Here is a 25,418-nt window from a genome sequence, read left to right as displayed (position 1 = left end):
CACTTTGGACTTGATTAATTTCCTAGAAGAGCTCATAGAACTCAGAAAACAGTTTATTTACTGGATTACTGGTTCATTATAAAAGAGTATAACTCAAGAACAGCCAGATGGAAGAGGTGCAGAGGGCAAGACACAGGGGAAGGCACAGAGCTTCCGTGCCCTCTCCAAGCACACCACTCTCCCAGCGCCTCCACGTGTTCACTCAGAAGCTCTACAAACCCCCCTTTTTTGGTTTTTATGGAGGCTTCATTACGTAGTCATGATTGATTCAATCGCTCACCATTGGCAAGTGATTCAACCTCAAGCGCCCATCCCCATCCTGGAAATCAGGGGGCGGGGCTGAAAGTTCAACCCTCCAACCACAGGTTGGCTCCACTGGCACCCAGCCCCATCCTTAGGTGCTTTCCAAACGTCACCTCATTCACGTAACAAAGGACACCTTTATCACTCTCAACGCTTAGGAAACTCCAAGGGTTTTAGGAGCTCTGTGCCAGAAACGGGACGAAGACCAAATATATATTTCTTATTATGAATCACAGTATCACACTACTGTTGAGCCTTGAGCAAAATAACTTCTGTGAGACTCAGTTTCCCCATCTTAAAATAAGGGTGATTATAGTTCCTATCTCTCTATGCTATGAGAATTAAATATAATAAGATTAAGCTCATGGCCTAGCAGAGTAAACATTCGATATATCCTTCTAGAATATACACCAGAATTCCTAGAGTGGTGGTGGCTGTCTAAAGAGGAAATTATGGACTTTTTCCCCTTTTCTATTTTAAATAGACTTTCATTGTCATTTGACTAAAATTTTTGTCATTTTCATCAAGAGAGTATATGCGTGTGCATATTTTTTTAAAATCATTAATAAACTTTTTTTTAGAGCAGTTTTATTACCACACAAATGGGCTTCTCCTACCGGATATGCATAAAAAAACCAATTAATTACGGCATCAGCTTTTGGGAAAAGAAATCGGCTGTACTGTAAGGTGGAGCTGCAGGGAGATGGGGCGTGTGCCGGCAGATCCAGAGCAGGGCGCTCTGAAGTGTGGAGGTGGATGACCGCAGGTGAGGAGAGGGGAGGGAGTTGACGATCTGCGCAAGCGCAGTCCAGCTTCACGTCTCTTCACGGGACGCGTTACTACGACCTGAGGGTGGGGTTTTTAGCTGCTTGACATCAAAAAGGTCACATACCGAGCAGTTGCACAGGCCCAGTTGATGGGTTTGTGGTCTTCACCGGCCTGTACTGGATGAGGGGCCTCTGTTCCTGAAAAACCATTCTCCATTACTCTGCTGAGAAGATGGGGTCAGATGGACCGGTCCTGGAGGGCCGGAGGTTACAGCTTTAGGTTCACAGCAAAACTGAGTGGAGAGTGCAGAGTTCCCATGTACCCCGGGACCCCACTCATGGGACCCTCCCTATCAACCATGTATCCTTGGTTTGTTTGTTTGTTGTTTGTTTGTTTTGTGAGGAAGATCAGCCCTGAGCTAACATCTGTGCCTGTCTTCCTCTACTTTGTATGTGGGATGATACCACAGCATGGCTTGATGAGCGGTGTGTAGGTCTGTGCCCAGGCCCCAAACTTGGGAACCCCAGGCCACCGAAGTGGAGTGCACGAACTTGACCATGACACCACTGGGCCGACCCCTCAACCATGTATTCTTTCGGAACCATGAATTATTTAGGTGCGATTTTTAATTGTCAAATAAAAGGGAATTTTTAACTGATAATTTGATATTCAATTGCACTGTCATCAGAGAAAATGGTTTGTATGATCTTGATTCTATAAGAATTTATATTTAAACTTTCATTTTTCTAGGTAACCTAATATACGGTAAATATTTGAAAAGAAGGTATATTGTTTATTTATTTATTTATTCTTTTAAAGGTTTTATTTTTCCTTTTTATCCCAAAGCCCCCCAGTACATAGTTGTGTATTTTTGGATGTGGGTCCTTCTAGTTGTGGCATGTGGGATGCCGCCTCAGCATGGCTTGACTAGCAGTGCCATGTCCACGCCCAGGATTCGAACCGGTGAAACCATGGGCAACCAAAGCAGAGCGCGTGAACTTAACCACATGGCCACGGGGCTGGCCTCTGGTATATCGTTTATATGCAGAGGTCTATATATTTTTGATATGATATTCGTTTTTTTTAACTTTTTTTCAAGATTGGCACCTGAGCTAACATCTGTTGCCAATCTTTTTCTTCTTCTTCTTCTTCTCCCCAAAGCCCCCAGTACATAGTTGCATATTCTAGCTGTAGGTCCTGCTGGTTGTGCTGTGTGGGACGCCACCTCAGCGTGGCTTGATGAGCAGTGCCATATCCACGCCCAGGATCTGAACCAGCGAAACTCTTGGCCCCCGAAGCGGAGCACGCAAACTTAACCCCTCGGCCCAGGGGCGGCCCCCATCATTTTTAACGTATATTTAAAAATCTCTGATTACGATCATGGATTCGTCCCTTTTTCTTGTAATTTTTCTTGTGTTTTCAAGGTTACACAGCAGCCTTCTTAATCCTTATTGATCTTTTTGCCTTCTATTCTGTTTTCTTCCATAAACTGTTTACGTAAGTAGCGTAGGGGAAGGAGTAATAGGGAGATGGGGAGACTTCAGCGGTTTGGGAGTCAGACAGTGTAGTGGTTACCAGCATGCTCCTAGGGTGAAGACTGATCTTGACGAAAGGCCAGACTCTGAAGCTGATCATGCCTAGGCCTCAGTTTACTCCTCTGTAAAACATGGCTGGTAACGAGAACAGTACCTACCCCAATCCAATCCACCCTTTGAGATCCCTTGGGGTACAGGTCAGGGCATTGCAGAATCCTGGCAAGTGTCCTAAAAGTTCTAACTGGGAAATAAATCAATGTTGACTTTGAGTAATAATGGGCTGAGAGAGTTTCCCTACGTGTGACAAGGAAATGAGAGCCAACGCTCCCTGTGGAATTGGAGTGCAGCCGGTCAGTGCTCCCGCATCCTCGGCTCATCAGCTCCGTCTTCAGAGGCCGCAGAGGAGCTGCGGATGAAGGAGAAACCCTCCGAGTGCTTCATTTCATTACATGTTCCACAGGCAAAAGGAAAGCTGTCCTCCGCTCTCACTTTGTGAGTAATCAAAATAATTTGTTAATTCAGTCATAATATTTCTAATATCCCAAGAAATTAATAATAGTTTAACTCATAATGGGACTTCACTCAATACCTATTCCTTTCACTTTCTTGTAGAAGTTATTTAAGACCCTCTGTCCATCTCTTTTTCCATAAAAGTACAGAGAGCCAAACCTAACTGGCTCCTGAGCAAATGCACCCAGAGAAGCAAGCTTTGGAGTCTACAGGCGGCTAAAAGGAGTGCTGCTCGGACTGAACACAGTGGAGAATGGGCGCAAATGTTCTGAATTTCCATAGTGTCCATAACACTTAATAGGTTTGTCCGGCTCTAAAAAGACACCTTTCTCTGGCCCTCATTTATCCAGTTTATAACAAATATTTGATGGCTACTACGTGCCAGGCACTGTCCTAGGCTTTGGGGAAACCAAAATTGGTCAGACATGGTCCGTGGTGAAGGGAACGCAGTCTGTTTAAGAAACAGGTAGAGCGGTGAATTAATACAGGTTTCTGCCAGAGGGTGGGCACAGACGGCCTGCAGACATTTGGCCCACATGGCATTTTTATTTTTAATCCGGAGATTTCAGATAGACATGTGAGTCTGGGGCCCTGTGGCAGAGTAAGCAAATACAGAAAGTACAGCATTTTGGACTCACTTTCCTGTCTGGCTGCAGTCAGCCAGAATTTAAAGACCTGCTCTCTTTAGGAAGGACACGTTCTCCTCCCTGACCGCCAACTGCACCCAGCCTGCCTCGCACACACGGGCCGCCTGTCTGGCTGCTGCAGGAACGGAAGCCTGTGACCCTGGTCTTGTACCAAATAATCACAAACAAGGTGGTTTTCTGAATAACCAGTGATCACTTCACAGCACTTACAAGCTGTATCTTGATACTTCTTTGTATCTAAAAATAAGATTCTAGGGGCTGCCCCGCGGCCCAGTGGTTAAGTTCGCGCGCTCTGCTGCAGGCAGCCCAGTGTTTCGTTGGTTCAAATCCTGGGCGCGGACATGGCACTGCTCATCAAACCACGCTGAGGCAGCGTCCCACATGCCACAACTAGAAGGACCCACAACGAAGAATATACAACTATGTACTGGGTGGCTTTGGGGAGAAAAAGGAAAAAATAAAATCTTTATAAAAAATAAAAATAAGATTCTAAATAAAATGATTGTAATAAATACAAAAACCCACGCAGCGTCATTACTAGTTAGGCTGTAGCAGGCCCTAGGGCAGAAGGAGTGATCTTGAGGCTTCTTTGATTAAAACAAAAAGGTACTAAGTATATAAAACTACCCACAGTCGGTTGGACCAGATTACTCTACGAAAGAGTGATTCCTGAATTGATGTTTCACAAGGGCCACCTGCATGTTTATACTGTTTTTGAAATCTTTCCAGCAAATAACCTCTAAGTGTTGTACATGGGCAAAGAAAAAAGTTTTTGCCATTAAGCAGAGAACTTCTGTAAAGTGATTGCCCGGTCATGCCCTAACTTCAAATGTGTGGTGCAGAGCTCTCTGTATCTGAAAAAGTCAGCCGCCGAGAGCAAGAAGCTAAGCTGGATTCTGAAAGGAAAACTGCTCTCTGAAAATGAACTGCCCACATTCCTCCTAGCAAGGGAATTTAGAGCCTGATGTTAGTTTCTGATTGAAATTTTCAGGAAATAAGTTACAGCATTTGAAACTGAAAATGTAATTGCATTCCTGCATTTAATTTTCCAAGGTTCAACTACATAAACTTGACCGTACACAGTTTATATATTTCAAAACTTTAAAAATATTTTTTCCAGTTCAATGAAAGGATTATTTGCAAAACCAAAGTGTAGCAAGAGATTGTGATGACCTTTTGAAACAAGTACAAATTGTCCCCAACTTAGGATGGTTCAACTTAACAATTTTTCTACTCTACCATGGTGTGAAAGCAGTATTCGTGCAGTAGAAATTGTACTTTGAATTTTGATCTTTCCTGAGCTAGCAATGTGTGGTGCGATCCTGTCTCGTGATGCCGGGCAGAGGCAGCGAGCACAGCTCCCAGCCAGCCCCGCGCTTACGCTCACGGGTGAACAACCGATATACTTCCAACCGTTCTGCCCTCACACGACCTTTCTGTTTGCACTGTGAGTACAGCGTTCAAGCAATTATATGAGATAGTCAACACTTTATTATAAAATAGGATTTGTGTTACATGATTTTGCCCAACTGTAAGCTAAAATAAGTCTTCTGAGCATAAGATAGGCTAGGCTAAGCTCTGATGTTCGGTGAGTCAGGGGTATTAAATGCATTTTCGACTTATGATATTTTCAACTTACCGTGGATTTATCAGGATGTAACCCCATTGTAAGTCGAGGAAGATCTGTAGACGTATCTGTTAAAAATGGTCAATGATATCATTTTTCTTGCATTTCTATTTATAGAAATGGCAATCTTCCTCCAACAATTGTCAGCATAATTGGCAGAATATACGCATTTATCCTTTATCTGTTTGTCATTCTCTGAGTACTGAAGTGCAAAGGAGGAGGCTATTCTTTGGGACCTTGAGCTGAATTCACAGCTCTCATCTTACTTCAGCCAAGTGATTAGAATCCAGTGTGGTGTCTTTCTGCTTGGATGGGAGCAGCGAAGGAGGCTCAGCCATAAAGAGTCAAATGATTTAAGAACTTGAGCTGCAGTATCAAGTGGAATTTCAGGCTGCTTATAGATTGAAGGAACAAAAACTTCATTCCTTTAACCATTTGCATTAAAAAAAATTGGTTTTCAAAATTTTCTTCCGTAAGTGTTCCCGTTCCAAAATCAGTTCCCCCTTATTAACCTAAGAACACATCGCAGAGGGAAAGCTGAGTTAAAGCTCGACAGGAAGTACTATTTGCTAACAGCCTGGGACGGATGGCGCCCAAGCTTTGTAGCTGACCTACCGTAGAGATATGGGTACACTATGCCACAAAAAAACTGCAGGACCGAACTAGACATCTCACTGCAGGACCTACCACAATATTTTACAAAAATTGGGTCCACAAGCAGTCTTCCCACTAGAGCCAGCCCCTCACGCTTCCCTGCTGTCCGGCGCCTGGCAGCGTTGAGGCACGGGAGTCCCAGCATGGTGCGGCGCGTCCAACCAGCACATCTCAACGGCATCCAGTCACACAGTCACACTTTTGTTCCTAAAAGAGTGGAACACAGGCATTCAGAGAACTTGAGTTCTTTCTTGTGTGCTGCGCTGTGTTTGGACAAAAGCGTTCTCCTTGGCCTAAATCCTTGCAATCTGTCATCCTCCAACATGCTGCAGCGGCGCTGGCCTCTGTGGCCTCCTGTTCTGGAGCGCCGCCCTCGTGGCCTCGCTCCCCAAGCTCCAGGCTGCCCGCAGGGAAAGCCCCAGCCCCGCCTTCTCTGGGAAGTTGTCCATGACTCACTGCCGCAAGGCCCTCTTTGTCCACATCCAATAACCTGAAATCCACTCTACGTGCCTGTTGTCCTCTGTCCACTGCACAGTGAATGCACCTGCCACGTCTTTCCCATGTTTAGGCCGGAAGTTGAGCCTGAGCTCAGATCACGTGTGGAAAGAATAACGGACTGAATGACTATATCCAGACTAACATCCCACTGGAGTGTTAGCTCATTACAACAGAGACGCTTGCTTGTTACCAGCCAGTATATTGATTCCTGGGATTCCCAGGCACCTCCTCTTTAAACAAGGAAAGTGGAAAAGCAAACTTCCTGGCATCTAACTGTAACCTCATAAATATTTTTTTGTATGAATTAACATTTTTTTAACAAAAGGCTATTTTTTGTGTTAGCCAATTTTATTGGAAATTAAAATGGCAATTTCCTTTATAGAAAATTAGCTCGCTCTTTAACAGTTTTTAGTGTTGTCTTCCATTTAAAAGTCTTTGGATCCTATTCTCCAGGCCAAAAGAATCAATGGCACGAGTACAGATGGGGCTTAGCAGCAACACATTTGTAATAAGATAATCCCTCTAAAAGTTAATTTTGTGCTTCTCTTTTCCCAACTTCCTCTTCTGTGACCACATCATCTCCAGGAGAGTAGGATGATTAGATTGAGAAGAAGAGAGAAGAATGGTTCATGTTCGGCTTTGTGACTCGGAAGCAGGCTTTTGAGAATCAAAGGGACATCTTGAGGGAGCCCAGAGATCATGACAGAAGTAGAGACTAGATGAAAGAGACTAGATGAAGGGCCAAGCTAGCAGCCCCCGCCCCTCCGAGGAGGACTGGCAGATGTGCAGATGGAGCAGCGTCTGGGGTTGGGGAAGGGAAGAGAAAAGGCGACCTAGGGTACCTGTAGGGTACCACAAGGAAGAGGCGTAGTGGAGGTGAGGGTGGTCAACATCAGAAGACCGCCCAGCACCACTGGAGCTCAGTGCCGGGGGAGCGGAGGCGCAGGCAGCGCTGCTCCGCCCATCCTCCCGTCAGCAGGCGACCCCGGACCACCTGTGGCTTGTCCAGCCTAAGAACGTTCACTGCTCTCCCAAGAATTTTCTGCATTCCACCCCTACCGCCCCAGGTGAATAACCCCATTTCTCCATTATCCAACGTACCTGTCCCTCAAACAGACTGAATGAGAACCTTGATCCCAGTGAGGCAGGGGGTAGCGTGGCATGGGAGACAGAGGCCAGCACAGGTCCTTGGGGAACAGTGGACAGTGACCAAATAATTGCCTCCATTACACATATTTTAAACGGAAGCTGGGGTTTTCTTCAAACTCTCTGTGAATCAGAGGTGAGATCAGGTTAGCATAATCTTAGTTTAGGATCTAATAAATCTGCTCAGAACATATCTAAAGTTCAGATCTTTGTCCTGAATCCCGAACGTGAGGAGCGCACGTTCAGAAGAATGTGTTTGTCAGATCAAAGAATTGTGCTAGATCAAGGAATTCAGTCTCAGTTATGAGTGGATCCTTTCACCCTCCTTAATCTTCAGTCTGTCGCAGTCTTTACTGATGAATTCATTGTCCAAGACAGCTTCATCCCTTGAAAGCAGGCAACTCACTGGCCAAGGTCTCTGTCCGTTTCCTCATCTGGGACACTCTCTCCCCTGGCGATGGACGTTCCTCGTCCTCCTCTTCTGCTCCTCCTTCTCCTTTTTCTCTTCTTCCTCCTCCTCTTCCTCCCCGCACCGAGGCATGGCGGAGGGGGTGCGCACGTGGGGATGAATACTCTTGCATCACTCTCCCCCCACTCCGTCCATCTTCTGCCAGTGCCTCCCCTGGCTGACCCCAGTTGGAAGCCAGAGAACAAGGGAGCCCGGGGGTGTGGTCCTCTCAGGCACAGAGCAGGTTAGCAGAGGGTAGGTAATGGATTCAAGTCGGGGAGGGTGCGGTAAATGCACTGTAGTCACCTGTGATGAACGTTTATGCTGTCAGAAGAGATTAGCTATTCTTGAAACAAAGAAAGGGTGGAAATGAAGAAAAGATGAGTGGCTGCGGCTGCCAGGGGTTAAACGGGGGCTGGGGCTGGGAGGGAAGGAGTGGAGTGTGGCTATAAAAGGGCGACAGGAGGGCTTCCTGTGATGATGGGATGTTCTGTATCTTGACTGTCTTGCAGTCAAGCTCCTAGCTGTGGCGTCGTACCAGAGTTATACGATGTTACCATTGGTGGAAACTGTGTAAAAGGTACAAAGCTCTCTCATATTATTCTTACAACAGCATGTGAATTATAATTATCTCAAAATAAAATATTTAATTAAAAAAGAAAACACAGGTGAGCTTGAGATCAGATGCTGCAATATTTCCTGGCCTGATATCATCAAAAGAAGTAAAACTATTTGCTTCTCAAAAACACTGAGTCTTCCACTGGGTTCACAGAGCAATCTGTAGCTTCTGGGAATCTCACTCAGCAACAACCACTGAACAGACTGGTGTTTGCTCAAAGTTCCTCTCACTTAAACTTGACCACATCTTTAGAATGTTAGACTGAGAAATCCCGAGGACATACATGAACAGCCTAGGTCTGTTAAGACATTAGCAGAAATACATGAAGTCAGACAGAAGCACGTGAACTCAGGCAGAACTGAGGACCAGGTCTCTATGAGACATAAAAAAAGGAATAGAGCAGGAGAAGAGAAAGCAGTTTATTTAAGTATTTATTTATTCTCCATCATGTTACAAGAAGGATTTAAAATGGGTTTCAAATATAATACAATAGGATTCTTTTTAATATGTAAAACAATCTGGGTGAAGAGAAAAGCAGAGTAATAATAATGGGACACACTCAGGTGTCAGGTCAGTGCACAGCATACACACGGGAGGTCACGTGCATTAAGAGGGGTCAGCCACCCGTGGCCTTGACCCTGCCTTTCTAACAGCCAATGCAAAGGCAACATGTGATCTATTATGTGATTATAAAACAAAACTTGACCTGAAAGAAACGTGTCTGCTGTGTCCTTATGGAGGTAGCGTCACAATTACTGAGTGACGTCCTTAGGATGAAGAAAACAGCGTCATAGTTCAGTAGGCACAGTTCTACCAGGAGCATAAATAATGCAGCTCAGGCGTACAGCTTTCGGATTTTGATTGGGGGCATTTTGGAGTATATTCAAAATGAAAGAATTACAGCCTTTCAAAAATCAAAGAATGTTTTCCAACCAAGCTTTGAGTAAGTATTTGTGAGGTGCAAACTCCAATCTCTGCAGGGGCCAGGAAGGACAGTGGGACGTCTGTAAAAACAAACACACACACACGCTACAAACACCACGAAGCATGGCATTTGACAAATGGCTCCATCTGGGGGTACACTGAGCTCTCTTAGGTCCATGCGACCTGGAGCCGCAGCGCATCACCAGCCTGTTGTTGCCGTGACTAAAGCTGGCCCAGTGCCACCAGATTTCTTATTATTCCTGTGTATTAGTCAGAGTTCTGTTACAGAAAACAGAAACCACTCTAGCTATTTGAAGCAGGAAGGGCAAAGCGCTTCCAGCAAGGAATTAGGTGCTTGCAGTGGGTTGAGGCTGGGCCTCAGGACGGAGCACCAGAAGAACAATGGAGAACCTGCCCCCAAGGACGCTGCCAGCTCAGCCGCAGTCAGGAAGATGGGAAATGAGGAAGTTTCCTCTGAGCTCTAGGAACAATCTAGAGATTAGGAAGGTATGATGCTGCTACTCTTGGCTCAGGGGTATACTTTACCTGTTAGGTCCACACTGGCAATAAAAATAATAACAACAGCTAAAAGATGCTGCTGGCCTCACCTGTTGACCCCTACAAAGCTGGCGACAGAAATGCTGCTACAGAAAAACCCAAAGCATCCTTGATGGTGTCTGCCACCAGGAGCAGCCGGGACCTCTGCCTTTTAAACCACATTGGAATGCATCTGATTGGTCAGAGCAAAGGTTAAGTCATTTCTGGATGCCCGCTTAGAAAAGTCATTTTTAGCTGCCCAGCCTCTGGGGGCCATGGGGGAAGGAGGGTGCGTGGAATGTATGCAGACTAATAATCAATTTTACCCATCATCTTGTATTTTTATGCAAAAATCCCCTGAGCTTCTTAATGCAAGTAATTAAATCAATTTTTAAAAAAATTAATGGGCAAGCCAATACTGTGGGAGTCAATAAAAGATGTTGGTCAACAGATTCAGCTTCATGGCAAGTAACTGGAAAGTAGTCTTCCATCCTCTCCAGCACACGGAGGGAGAGACCATCGAGCCCTGCCCCACCTCCAGCCCACATGTGAACAGCAATTCGTACAGTGCTGAGCCGTGTTCGGAGCACTCAAAATTGTATTAGTTATTACAATGGTAGTAAGTGCTTAAGGAAATAATATTCCAACAGCAAACACCTTCATACAGCAGAAGTTCGTTTGTTCTCTTCTCGCTTCCCACTGCCACTCCCCGGATGTAACCTCGACCAACATTGTGAAATAAATCAGGCCTTATTGTTTAAAGCTGAATCTTCTGGAAGCAGCCTTTGTTTCAGCTGCCTCCCAAGAGAAAGCTAGAGCTGAAGTGTGTGTCGGGATTGGCCTCCTCTGAGAACGTTGGAGACCACACGGCTTGTGGGGCTGTCATCGGGATGGCGGGTGTGTTACCGAGGGGCGGGCTAACGCTCAGAGGCGGGGAGGTCAGATTCAGCCTGGAACACGTGTAATTCCTATAACACGTTTTATAGCCAAGCAGACGGATACAATTTCCTATATCAGACACGTTTGACAAGCTTTGCGGTAATCTCAGACTTTATGGTTAACGGTCATACTTATTGCTAACATTTGACTGTCTTAAAGAGCGTCTCCCTCTTCTCAGTAAACATTGAAAGAGAGGAGCTATAATTTAGTATATTCTAAAATGCTGTAGGCAAATATTTCAATTTAAATAAGACCTTGTTCCCCTAGCTTCTCTTTCAACAATGTTCCTTGTTTATTGTGTTTTCACCAGAAAGTAGTTATTCCCTAACCTTCTCTTTCTTATCTCATGGAGCAGAGTAATAACCAGCACTTCTCACAGTACTTGCGTCAACTCGACATTTCCTTCTCAAGGTATCTCATCAAATTCACAGTGATCCACAGTGTAAATTTTATTTACATTTAGCCAAGGTCAAATCAGGGATTTAGGCTCCTAATTTTTATTTCTGCTACAGTCTGATACGTACATTTGATACATTTGTTTTATATATGTATATAATGTGTGTGTATAGATAGTATGTATATATATATATGTGTATACATAGAGAGAGAGAGACCAGTATGTGTGTGTTTTCACGTGTGCGTATATGTGAGCACTCATGTTTGTGTGCATTTTGTTCTTTCAAGCACTTTCACGTATTGTCTCATTTAATTGTCACAACCGTGGTAGAGGAAAGTAGGTCATGTACGGTTATCTCCACAGAGGCTCACACAGGTTATTGGCTTCATTAAGATAACTCAACCAGCGAACCATCAGATCAGATCTGGGTCCTCTCTGTCTGAGTCTAGTTCTCTTTTCCCTAAACCATATGTCTTCATACAGAAATCATAAAATAAAACTGAAGAGTTAGAGTCCACATCTGTACTCTGAAGGAAAGCAGGGAGCAGAAAGAGAAGATGAAAGCTCGTGGGAGTCTGGTGCTCAGGGAACCGGGTAATATCTGCAGCTTCTTGTCTGAGTCCTTGACCTTAGTTCATCCAGAAGTTAGGTTCTAATTTATTTCTTTTGGTTCTCTTAGAGATTGGAGAACTACCTCTGAAACTTAATGTTGTTTTCTTATTAAAATACTTTTATGTGTGAGGCTGGCCCCGTGGCCGAGTGGTTAAGTTCGCGCTCCGCTGCAGGCGGCCCAGTGTTTCGTTGGTTCGGATCCTGGGTGCAGACATGGCACCACTTGGCACACCATGCTGTGGTAGGTGTCCCACATAGAAAGTAGAGGGAGATGGGCACGGCTGTTAGCTCAGGGTCAGTCTTCCTCAGCGAAAAGAGGAGGATTGGTGGCAGATGTTAGCTCAGGGCTAATCTTCCTCAAAAAAAAAAAAAAAAACTAACAGGAAAAAAAGAAAAACAAATTGTTAGTGCGACTGCTTCTGCTGAACTTTGCCGGCAGCTGCCACGGGCTGTAAACTGCCATCGCTAGGACACTGGCCTCCCAGGAAGTCCGGGGATAGAGGGTTCCCAGTGGAGAAGTGTATTTCTTGGCAGAGTTCACACAGCAGGGTAACAACCAGACCCACAGTCAGCCACGCCCTGCTTAGCTTTGCAGTTAGGCTACCTCAGGATTTAAGTCTTCTGCCCTGAAGTTGGTGAATTCTCTCTGCCTTGCTCATCAGCTGGTCATGTTGAACCACTCTCCAGCTGAATAAACATCCTGCCACTTTCCAGAAGAATATAAAGCAGCCTGGCTTTCTGACTGCTGCAGATGACAGTTTTACACAGGGGTCCAGCTCTGCTTCCTAAAAAGGCCCGTTGACATTTATTGCAAGTGAAAGAGCCTATGGAACCAGGAGATGGCTCACCTCATTGTACCACAAAATGGAGCTCCCTGAGTCTCTCTCCCTCAGCTCTGGCGAGGCCTGTTGGAACATTCCTCGTAAGAGCCTCCAGGCCATTTCCCAGGCGAAAACCTTTCCCGAAGAGCAGCGAGGGGGTTTCCGAACGTGCTTGAAGGAAAGGCTGTCTGAGGATAATGCCCAGCAGATATTTCTTGACTGGAATTGAGATCCCTTTATTTTTCACCTGCTCTTTTGTGACTGGTATAAGTGACCACAAGAGAGAGGCTTACGTTGAAGGCCATTGAGGATGCCATCTGGTCTGGAGATTAAAAGTAAATTCTACTCTCTCTGAACCAATGAGGTTAAAAGCCATGAAAAAGAAATCTTTGTCAGGTTTCAAAAAATAACTAACGCAACAATTCTATATCTTATTAAGCGCCAACCATTTGTAAGGTGAAGTGCTGCGGGGACTAAGAAGAAAGATGTGATCAGCTTAAAAGTCAAGAATTCAGAAAGTCCTTTCCTGACCAACACCCACTCAGCCCCTTCACATATCTTATTTTATCTTCATAACAGAATTTACCACTCCCTGACATTCTCTCCTGTGTTTCTTTACTGTTCTCTCTCTGCAAGAGTGGAATCTCTGTGGATGTGGAGACTGCCCATTTCGTCCACTGCTGCATCCCCAGGGCTCTGAACAGAGCCCAGCTCATTGTAGACTTTCAACAAATTTTGTCAAAGAACGTGTAAATCTCCACCTTCAAGAGGAGCATGGACTCACAAGGGCAGAAAACAAAACCCCAAATATCAATAATATTCCTGTATTTATTCAGGAAAAAAGAGCTCAAACAAAGCAAAAAGGGCTTGAAGAACTGAACAATCTTATAAAATTACTGAAAGAATCAAGTTTATTGGAGGAAGTAATTAGATTGAGCTTCAATTTCCTGGGCTAGTTTGGTGCTGGAGGACATGGCAAACTGTACGGGGGAGCACACAGGGAGTATTGGGTCCACAATTACAACTTTAGATGAAATGAAGGGTTGCTAGCAAAGCCTTCATGATAGTCAACAAATGAATAAGCCTTGCTCAGTACCTTTCCTGTACCCTGCCTGTGGCATGCGCCATGTCCTTCCTCCAGACAGTTCCAGATAATTCCCATCTCTGTCCTCTCATCCCAGGTCACACCCAAAGCATCACCAAATTTAAAATTCCAGTATTTAAAAGGAAGGCAATCTATAACCTAAGAGTAATTTAAAGAGGCCTCTGCCTGGTGTTAGCCCCCAAGGGCACGTTTAAAATATGTAATCTAGGAGTGCCGTCAGTATCATGGTGGAGTGAGCTCTTCCCCTAGACTCTTTCCCATAAGATACAACAAAAAGAACATTCAGAAACCAACAGAGGACATTCACACAGCACAACAGATGTCTCAGAGATCCATGCAACCATACAGCTGAAGGTGAGGGTGCTGGACTCCCCCAAAGGCAGTGGAAGGAGATGAGCAGATCTCCTCTCCCTCCCCAGGTGGCAGTGACCCAGGGTATGGGACTGTGCATGGCTGTGACAGGAGTGGGGAAGGGCAGCTCTCTGCGGGAACACTGCCACTCTCAGAGCTGCCTCCCAGCCCATGGGAAAGCTCCACACTGAGGAAACCAAGCACTTGCAGGAGGCGTCTTCAGCACACTGAGCATCCCAGGAGGGCAGACAGCGAGTGCAGAGTGGGAGAGGCCCTGGGACCGTGCAGGCAAAACAAAGCACCCCTCCCCATGCCTGGCACACCAGCTTGGCCAGTCAGCCAGAGCAAAGGACCCCCACCTGTACATACGTTTGTAAAGAAGCAGCGGCAAGTGAACAAACACAGATGGGCCGTGTCAGCACAGCTTCCAGAGGACAGGCACATCTGCCAGGGATTGTGTGACCTCAGAATACACAGCTCCCGTCCCCCTTGGTGGTGCAGGTGGAATCTGCCACCAGATACTACCACTATGCGAAGGCACAAATCTATTCCATCAAATAGTGTGAAGATGTAGTTAACACTCCAGACCAGAAGGAAAATAACAAGCACCCAGAAATCAATCCTCAAGCCACAGAAATTTACAATCTAAATGACAGAGAATTCAAAATAGTTATCATAAAAACTCAACAAGTTACAAGAAAACTCAGAAACACAGTTCAATGAAATCAGGAATAAAATTAATGAACAGAGGGAATTCTTCATCAAAGAGATTGAAACTATTTTTAAAAACCAAACAGGAATGTTGGAGATGAAAAACACAATCAATGAGATAAAGAAAAATCTGGAATCCTTAAAAAACAGAGCTGATATTATGGAGGACAGAATTAGCAATTTAGAACACAGAAATATAGAAATACTTCAGATGGAGGAGAAGAGAGAACTAAGACTAAAAAGAAATGAAGAAATTCTCTGAGAAATATCCAACTTAATTAGGAAATGCAACATAAGGATTATAGGTACCTCAGAGGGAGAAGAGACAGAGAAAGGAGCAGACGGCTGTTCAAAGAAACGATAGCTGGGAACGTCCCAAACCTGGGAATGGTGGTGGAATTACAACTAAAAGAAACTAATAGAACTCCTCATTAGAGCAATGTAAAAAGACCTTCTCCAAGGCACATATTAGTAAAACTGGCAAAAGTCAATGACAAAAACAAAATACTAAGGGCAGCAAGACAAAAGAAAATAACCTACAAAGGAACTCCTATCAGATTTTCAGCAGATTTCTCAGCAGAAACCTTCCAGGCTAGGAGAGAGTGGAATGACATATTCTAAATTTTGAAAGACAAATTTTCAGCCAACAATATGCTATTCAGGGAAAATATCCTTCAGATATGGTGGAGAAATAAAACCTTCCCCAGAAAAACAAAAGCTGAGGGAGTTCATCACCACAAGAACCCCGCTTTACAAGAAATGACCAAGAAGTCTCTCATATCTGAAAAAAAAAAAGAGAGAGAAAGTGTTTACAAAGCCTTGAGGGAGGAGATAAATAGACAGGCAAATTCAGAAAATTGCAGCTCTCTATCAAAACAGGTTAGCAAACACTTAATTATAACATTAAAGATAAAGGGAAGGAAAACATTAAAAATAACTATAATCACTCCATTTTAATCACAAACTCACAACACAAAACAGAATAAGTTGTGACAACAATAACTTAGAAGGGGAAGAGGAAAGGGATGGAACCCGTTTAGACTAAGGAAATAAAAGTCAGAAAATGGACTATCTCATCTATGAGATCTTTCCTACAAACCTCAGAGTAACCACTAAACAAAAAATCAGAACTGAGACAAATGATAAATAAAGAGAAAACCATCATAAAGTACCACCAAACCAAATTGGCAGTCCAAAACACATGGGATGAGAAACAAGGGAAATGCAGAGCAACCAGAAAACAAGTGATAAAATGTCAGTATTAAGCCCTCATATAACAATAATCACTCTAAATGTAAATGGGTTGAATTCTAATTAAAAGACACAGAGTGGCTGGGTGGATTAAAAGATAAGACCCAACAATGTGCTGCCTCCAGGAAACACATCTCAGCTCTAATGACAAACACAGGCTCAGAGTGAAGGGATGGAAGATGATACTCCAAGCTAATGGTAAACAAAAGAAAGCAGGTGCTGACATACTTGTATCAGACAAAGCAGACTTCAAGATAAAAAAGGCAATGAGAGACAAAGAGGGGCAGTATATCATGATGAAAGGGACACTCCACCGAGAGGACATAACACTTATAAATATAAATATAAATGCACCTAACACAGGAGCACCAAATATATAAAGCAACTATTAACAGACCTAAAAGAAGATATTAACAACAACACAATAATAGTAGGGGACCTTAACACCCCACTTACATCAATGGATAGATCATCCAGACAGAACGTCAACAAGGAAATAGTGGAATTAAATGAAAAACCAGACCAGATGGACTTCATAGACATATATAGAAACTCCATCCAAAATCTGCAGAATACACATTGTTCTCAAGTACACATGGCACATTCTCAAAGATAGGCCATATGTTGGGAAACAAGGCAAGCCTCAATAAATTTAAGAAGATTGAAATCATATCAAGCATCTTTTCCCACCATAATGCTAGGAAACTAGAAATCAACCACAAGAAAAAAGCTGGGAAAATGACAATTATGTGGAGAGTAAACAACACACTACTGAACACCCAATGGATCACTGAAGAAATTAAAGGAGAAATCACAATATATCTGGAGACAAATGAAAATGAAAATACACCATACCAACTCATATGGGATGCAGCAAAAGCAGTCCTAGGAGGGAAATTCATAGCAATACAGGCCTACCTCAACAAACAAGAAAAAGTCTCAAATAAACAATCTTAAACTCCACCTAAGAGAACTAGAAAAGGAAGAACAAAGCCCAAAGTCAGCAGAAGGAGGGAAATAATAAAAATTAAAGCAGAAATAAATGAAATTGAAACCAAAAACACAGCAAAAAGGATCAATGAAACTATGAGCTCATTCTCTGAGAAGATTAAAAAAATTGACAAACCTTTAGCCAGAGTCATTAAGAAAAAAAGAGAGCAGGCTCAAATAAAATTAGAAATGAAAGAGGAGAAATTACAATGGATACCACAGAAATACAAAGGATTATAAGAGAATACTATGAAAAACTATATGCCAACAAATTGGACAATCTAGAAGAAATGGATAAATTCTTAGACTCATAGAATCTCCCAAAACTGAGTCAAGAAGAAATAGAGAATCTAGATAGACCAATCACACATAAAGAGATTGAAACAGTAATCAAAAAACACCCAAAAAATAAAAGTCTGGGACCAGATGGCTTCCTTGGAATATCCTACCAGACATTCAAAGAAGATTTAATACCTATCCTTCTCAAACTATCCCAAAAAACTGAAGAAGACTGAATACTTCCCAACTCATTCTACAGGACCAATGTTCACCCTGATCCCAAAGCTCGACAAGGACAACACAAAGAAGGAAAATTATAGGCCGATATCACTGATTAACATAGATGCAAAAATCCTTAATAAAATATTGGCAAACCAAATATAGCAATACATTAAAAGGATCATACACCATCATCAAGTGGGATTTATATCAGGGACAGAGGACACGGGGATGGTTGAACATCCACAAATCAATCAATGTGATACACCATATTAACACAGTGAGGAATAAAAATCACATGATCATCTTGATAGATGCTGAGAAAGCATTTGACAAGATCCAACATCCATTTATGATCAAAACTCTCAACAAAATGGGTATGTAAGGCAAGTACCTCAACATAATAAAGGCCACATACGACAAACCCACTGCCAACTTCATACTCAATGGGGAAAAACTGAAAGCCATCCCACTGAAAATGGAAACAAAACAAGGGTGCCCACTCTTGCCACTCTTATTCAACAGGGTACTGAAGTTTTGGCCAGAGCAGTTAGGCAAAAAAAAGAAGTAAAAGGTATCCCAATTGGAAAGGAAGAAATGAAACTGTCACTGTTGGTAGATGACGTGATTCTCTATATAGAAAACCCTAAAGAATCCATCAGAAAACTATTAGAAATAATCAACAACTACACCAAAGTTGCAGGCTACAAAATGAAATTACAAAAATCAGTTGCAGGGGTGGCCCAGTGGCATACTGGTTAAGTTCGTGTGCTCTGTTTCAGTGGCCCTGGGTTCTCAGGTTCAGATCCTTGCTAGGGCAGGGACCTAGTTCCACTCCTCAAGCCACGCTGTGGCAACATCCCTCATAAGATAGAGGAAAATTGGCACATATGTTAGCTCAGCGACTATCTTCCTCAAGCAAAAAGAGGAAGATTGGCAACAGATGTTAGCCCAGGGCCACTCTTTCTCACCCCCCCACCCCCCGCAAAAAATAAGCTGCATTTCTATACTCTGATAATGAACTAACAGAAAGAGAACTCAATGACATTCTTCATGGAAACAGAACATAGAATCCTAAACTTCATATGGGACAACAAAAGACCGCAAATAGCCACAGCAATCCTGAGAAAAAGGAACAAAGCTGGAGGCATCACAATCTCTGGCTTCAAAATACGCTACAAAGCGATGGTAACCAAAACAGCTTGATACTGGCAGAAAAACAGACACACAGATCAATGGAAGAGAATCGGAAGCCCAGAAATAAAACCACACATATAGAGAAAGCTAATCTCTGACAAAGGAGCTAAGAACATACAATGGAGAAAGGAAAGTCTCTCCAATAAATGGCGTTGGGAAAACTGGACAGCCACAGGCAAAAAAAGAATGAAAGTAGACCATTATCTTACACCATGCACAAAAATCAACTCAAAATGGATTAAAGACTTGACTGTAAGACGTGAAACCATAAAAATCCTAGAAGAAAATATAGGCAGTACACTCTTTGACATCAGTCTTGCAGCATCTTTTCAAATACCATGTCTACTCAGAGAAGGGAAACAAAAGAAAAAATAAACAAGTGGAACTACATCAGACTAAAGAGCTTCTGCAAGGCAAAGGAAACTAGGAGTAAAATGAAAAAAACCAACCAACTGTGAGAAAATATTTCCAAATCATATATCCAAAAAGGGGTTAACCTCCAAAATACATAAAGAACACATACAACTCAACAACAAAATGAACAACCTGATCAAAAAATGGGCAGAGGATATGAACAGATATTTTTCCAAAGAAGATATACAGGTGGCCAACAGGCACATGAAAAGATGTCCAACATCACTAATCATTAGGGAAATTCAAATCAAAACTACAAGGAGATATCACCTTACACCTGCCTGAATGGCTATAATTAACAAGACAAGAAATAGTAAGTGTTGGAGAGGGTGTGGAGAAAAGGGAACCATCGTCCACTGCTGGTGGGAATGCAAATTGGTGCAGCCACTGTGGAAAACAGTATAGAGATTTCCCAAAAAATTAAAAATAGAAATACCATATGACCCAGCTATCCCACTACTGGGTATTTATCCAAAGAGCTTGAAGTCAGCAATTCACAGCGACTTACGCACCGCCATGTTCACTGCAGCATTATTCACAATAGCCAAGACGTGGAAGCAACCCAAGTGCCCATTGCCTGATGACTGGGTAAAGAAGATGTGGTACATATGCACAATGGAATACTACTCAGATACAGAAAAAGACAAAATCGTCCCATTTGCAACAACGTGGATGGACCTTGAGGGTATGATGTTAAGCAAAATAAGCCAGACAAAAAAAGGCAAACACTGCATGATTTCACTCATACAAACACATGGACAAAGAGAACAGATTAGTGGTTACCAGAGGGGAAGGGGGCTGGAGGGTGGGGAAGGGCACAAAGGGGCACATTTATATGATGACTGATGAAAACTAGACTACTGGGGTAAGATGTAGTCTCCAAAGAAACTGATATATAATCGTGTACACCTGAAATTACACAGGATTATAAACCAATATGACCTCAACACAATAATTTACCAAAAAAGCAGCCCTCTAACTTTCGCAGTGGGCTTCAGCCAAGGGAGCCCAAGAGGGGCGCTCAGCAGTGGAACTAGCCTTGGGAGAGAATTGTGTGCTTATCTGTTTAGGAAGGGCCTCTGGCAGCCAACAGAATATCACTCCCATGTCACTCGTTTTCAACGTGCACTGCTAATGTGTCTTAAAGAATCAGAATCTCACAGCGCAAGTGTCACCGCTCTTCAGCCTGCCCTCCTTCGCCCCCCTGTCTGGAGGAAGGGGTCACACTGCCGCTCCCCTTCCAGAGGAGCAGGATCACTGCTTCCGGGCAGCAAACCTGAAGTAGAAGCAGAGCCGTTTCATGTAACTGAGGAAGACTTCCCAGTCACAGAAACCGTTTCTGCAGGCGGACAAGCCCCATGTGAAGTGTTTCCTGGCCTTTGAAAATGGCCTGGCAAACACTCTTTCTGTGCCTTATCCAGCAGTTATTCAGCTGCCCACTATGTACGAATCCTCACAAACTGGGAGGCTGCAGATCCCTCAGAGGGCTTAAGCCTCCGCAAAGCCAAGTGAAGGAGCTGCTTTGCCCAAACAGGTCCCAAAGCAGAAGCGTGAAATTGTCTTCCTTATATGGCGAAAACCGCCCTGTCCCTTTAAGGCCAAGAGGCGGCTGCAGACGGTCCCTGGGAAGTTTGCGGGCAGCCCCATCCTGTGTCTGATCCTCGCAGCTGTGCAGGTGAGTTCCCAACCTTCTCTCGCAGTTTCCCCTCAACCAGCTCTCTGGCGGCGTGGCAGGTTGGAAACGCCGTTATAGAGGGCTGGAGAATTTCAGGGTCTGCAGAGCTGGTGTTGTTCGGACAAGTTTGAGTTGAAGGAAGAAATAAGGTTGTTGGGGAAATGTGCAATAATGCAGCCAGTGAGGATGCTTCTAACTTCCAGCGAGGAAGAGACATCAAGGTTACAGAAGGCCCTGAGGCATTCCAGGTCTGGGCAGGGGAAACCGATTCAGCACGGGAAGAGGGACAGATTCTAGGTGAGACCCTGCAGGGGTAAGTTTAGACTCCTGAGCTGTAGAACCTGGTGAACTGCAAGTTTAAACCAAACATAGCTGGGAGGAAATAACGCTTCTGCAAGCTCTGAGGGCTTTGCAGGAGCTGGAGCTACAGGGCTGACTGCAGAGGAGAAAGTATCCGGGGATGTTTGCAACGTCTGCTGGCACGGAAGGCTGCAGCCGGCTCCGCGCAGCCTGGCTGGTTAGCAGGTAGTCTGACCGCACAGAACGCGGGGTGGGGGTGGGGTGCCTGCGTGGAGTACTGCGGTAGCAGACTAAATAAATGAATAAGACTCTGATTGTGGGAACACATCTCTGGTATCCCCGCAATACCGTCTGCAGAGAAGAGAGATTTTCTAAGCTCAGAAATTGTGTGTCATCCACAAGCAAAAGGCTGGAAGGACGAAGTCTCATTTAAGCTGATTATTGCAGTCATTTGCTAACTCAGTTTCCTGATTAGTTTTCCCCCATGGCAGGGAACCCCCTAAACTATTAATTTGAAATTAACTAATAGAACTTTTTAGCAGCTAAAGATGTGCTAGCGAAAGTGTGTGTCTATGAAAGCATGAGATACATACAGTTGGGGTTGGGATTTTATTGATAGAATGAAGCGGTGGGCATGGCATAGGACCGGCAACACTTGGCTGTTTTGCAGTATATTCAAAACCCTTTAACTGAGCCCATTCACCAGCTACAATCGGAAAAGAAATCCACCAGGAATTTAAAAAGAGAGATGCCAAATTACAGGCTTGGGGCTGTCTTCCCCACCCCATAGGGTCTGCGGCTGTTTATCTTTCAGAGGCCAGTGGTTTCTCTCCAGTTGTTGTGGAGGGGAGTAAACACATAGGCTGGATTAAAATTCCTTACATACTCTGTGCCTTTAAAAAATATTCATTCATCTGGGTAGTCACTGAAGAATTCTTTTTATTATTAACCAGCAAGTGCTGCTCTGTCCACTTGTTTTCTAAAGACAGAATGTTCATGAGAAAAGGTTTTGTTTTATCAACAGGGATTTGTGAGTGCAAAGGTCCTCTTCTGGCTTCTGATGGGTGGGCAAGTGGTGACTCTTGCTTGCTGAAAAGAAAGACCTGTTCTTGACTCTGACAGTCACTGAGGACTCCACTGGGCCTCACCATTCAGAAACGCTGACATCCGGAGCAAAAATTCACTTTTGCGTTCACAGTTTGGGAGGGAGCAGAGTGCATGAGTCCAACTTGGCTTGATTTTGTTTCCAGCTAAATCCAGAAAGCAGTGTCACATATCCTGCTGGCCCATGTGAACACTGCCAAGGAAACAAAATCCCACGCCCAATGTTGGAAGCTCTCTGAAAGTAACATCCTGTGATCTTCCATAAGCTAAATCAAGGCTTCCTGAGCATCCCCACGGGGACCCTCAGTCGCATGTTGGCTGCACAACCTCTCTCAAGCTGTTTATTGTATCTTTGTCTCAGTTTCCTCACCGTTAAAATTATGCATTGTTGGGAAGGACTTTCCAATGAAGTGGAAGGATCAATTGGACCTGGAATAGAGCAGATCTAGTTTAAATTTCCAGTCCATTTATTCCATAACCTTAGGCAAGTTACAAAGCCAGTCTGAACCTTAGTTTCTGTATTTGTAAGGAGAGCAAATAATTAACAATGTCGTTAGAATTGGAGGACCCTAGGACCCGGGAGACCCTCCATAAGTGTTAAGTTTCATTTCTTTCTTTTCTGTGACTTAGGAAAGAAACTTTATTGTTCCCTGGCTGGGGGCGGGTGGGTGGAATGAGTTTTGAGAACGGAAACCAGTTCTGAAGCACAACCCTATAACCACTGCTGGCTCACCCCCTTCACCCCACCCTCCTTCGAGGAAGGACGCCCTACCCCCTGGGAAGCCCGCTCTCGGTAACTAACCAGGTTCATTGTTCAGAAGTTCTTAAAGCAAACCCACTTCCACTTATTTTGTGATCAGAGATACGAAGAATAGTTGGTTGTTTTCCTTTAGTGTAAAAATATTCCATATGCTTGAAGAACAATAATAAGGCCTTAGAATCTCAGCGAAGGTGGTCTATTCCAGAAATAAGTTTGAAAGGCATTTTTAAATGACTTTTTTTTTGCTATTTTGAGGCACCTCTTACCAGTGCTTCAGCAACAACCAAGTGCTACTTTTCTGTAAAATCTCCTCGTGCATTCTCACAGCTGTCTTTAAGATGCGATTCATGTTCCTTCCAGGGTTTTCATCGTTCACTCAGGGCGTTTTAAGAGCAGGCTTGCCATACTTACAATGGGGCTGTGCTGACACACTTTCAAACTGAAAACATTCATTTCAGAAAACATGCATTTCAGAAGCAGGAATATTCCACTGGAGGCACAAGGCACAGCACACGCTGCAGCTGGGAATCGAGAGCGGCTGTTTTTTTTTTGTTGTTTTTTTTTTTTTTACTTTTTATTAAGATTATGATAGTTTGCAACCTTGTGAAATTTCAGTTGTACATTATTGTTAGTCATGTTGTAGGTGCACCACTTCACCCTTTGTGCCCTACCCCCACCCCCCCTTTCCCCTGGTAACCACCAATCAATTCTCTTTGTCTCTATGTTTAACTTCCACCTATGAGTGGAGTCATACAGAGTTCGTCTTTCTCTGTCTGGTTTGTTTCACTTAACATAATACCCTCAAGGTCCATCCATGTTGTTGTGAATGGGACGATTTTATCCTTTTTTACAGCTGAGTAGTATTCCATTGTATATGTGTACCATATCTTCTTTATCCAATCATCAGTTTATGGGCACTTAGGTTGCTTCCACGTCTTGGCTATTGTAAATAATGCTGCAATGAACATAGGGGTGCATGGGACTTTTGGGATTGCTGATTTCAAATACTTTGGATAGATACCCAGTAGTGGGATGGCTGGGTCATAAGGTATTTCTATTTTTAATTTTTTGAGAAATCTCCATACTGTTTTCCATAGTGGCTGCACCAGTTTGCATTCCCGCCAACAGTGTATGAGGGTTCCTTTTTCTCCGAAACCTCTCCAACATTTGTCACTTTTTGTTTTGTTTATTTTTGCCATTCTAACAGGTGTAAGGTGATATCTTAGTGTAGTTTTGATTTGCATTTCCCTGATGATTAGTGACGATGAGTATCTTTTCATGTGTCTATTGGCCATCTGTATATCTTCTCTGGAGAAATGTCTGCTCATGTCCCCTGCCCATTTTTTTATCGTGTTGTTTGATTTTTCATTGTTGAGCTGTGTGAGTTCTTTATATATTATGGAGATTAACCCTTTGTCGGATAAATAACTTGTAAATATTTTCCCCCAACTAGTGCATTGTTTTTTTGTTTCACTTGCATTGAAGAAGCTCTTTAGTTCTGATTAAGTCCCATTTGTTTATTCTTTCTATTGTTTCCCTCATCTGAGGATTTGTGGTATCGGAAAAGATCCTTTTGATACTGATGTCAAAGAGTGTACTGCCTATGTTCTCTTCTAGAAGCCTTATGGTTTCAGGTCTAATCTTTAGGTCTTTGATCCATTTTGAGTTTACTTTTGTGAATGGTGAAAAAGAATGGTCAATTTTCATTCTTTTACATGTGGCTGTCCAGTTTTCTCAGCACCATTTGTTGAAGAGACTTTCTTTTCTCCATCGTAGGCCCTCAGCTCCTTTGTTGAAGATTAGCTGTCCATAGATGTGTGGTTTTGTTTCTGGACTTTCAATTCTGTTCCATTGATCTGTGCACCTGTTTTTCTACCAGTACCGTGCTTTTTTGATTACTGTAGCTTTGTAGTATGCTTTGAAGTCAGGGATTGTGATGCCTCCGGCTTTGTTCTTCTTTCTCAGGATTGCTTTAGCAATTCGTGGTCTTTTGTTGCCCCATATGAATTTTAGGATTCTTTGTTCAATTTCTGTAAAGAATGTCATTGGGATTCTGATTGGGATGGTGTTGAATCTG

General features: G+C 43.5%; 1 protein-coding gene across 1 annotated transcript in view; it reads left to right on the top strand.

Moving 5' to 3' along the window:
- The first annotated feature begins 21,045 nt into the window (after positions 1 to 21,045).
- SCHIP1 (schwannomin interacting protein 1) overlaps positions 21,046 to 25,418 on the top strand; it is a 145,993-nt gene continuing 141,620 nt past the window's right edge. The window contains exon 1 of the mRNA XM_070583013.1: positions 21,046 to 21,177. The gene's annotated coding sequence lies outside the window, so the exon portion shown is untranslated. The remainder of the gene's footprint in view (positions 21,178 to 25,418) is intronic.

This window comes from Equus przewalskii, chromosome 18 (assembly GCF_037783145.1).
Source record: "Equus przewalskii isolate Varuska chromosome 18, EquPr2, whole genome shotgun sequence".
Taxonomy (NCBI): domain Eukaryota; kingdom Metazoa; phylum Chordata; class Mammalia; order Perissodactyla; family Equidae; genus Equus; species Equus przewalskii.
This window is presented reverse-complemented; position numbering and strand designations above follow the sequence as displayed.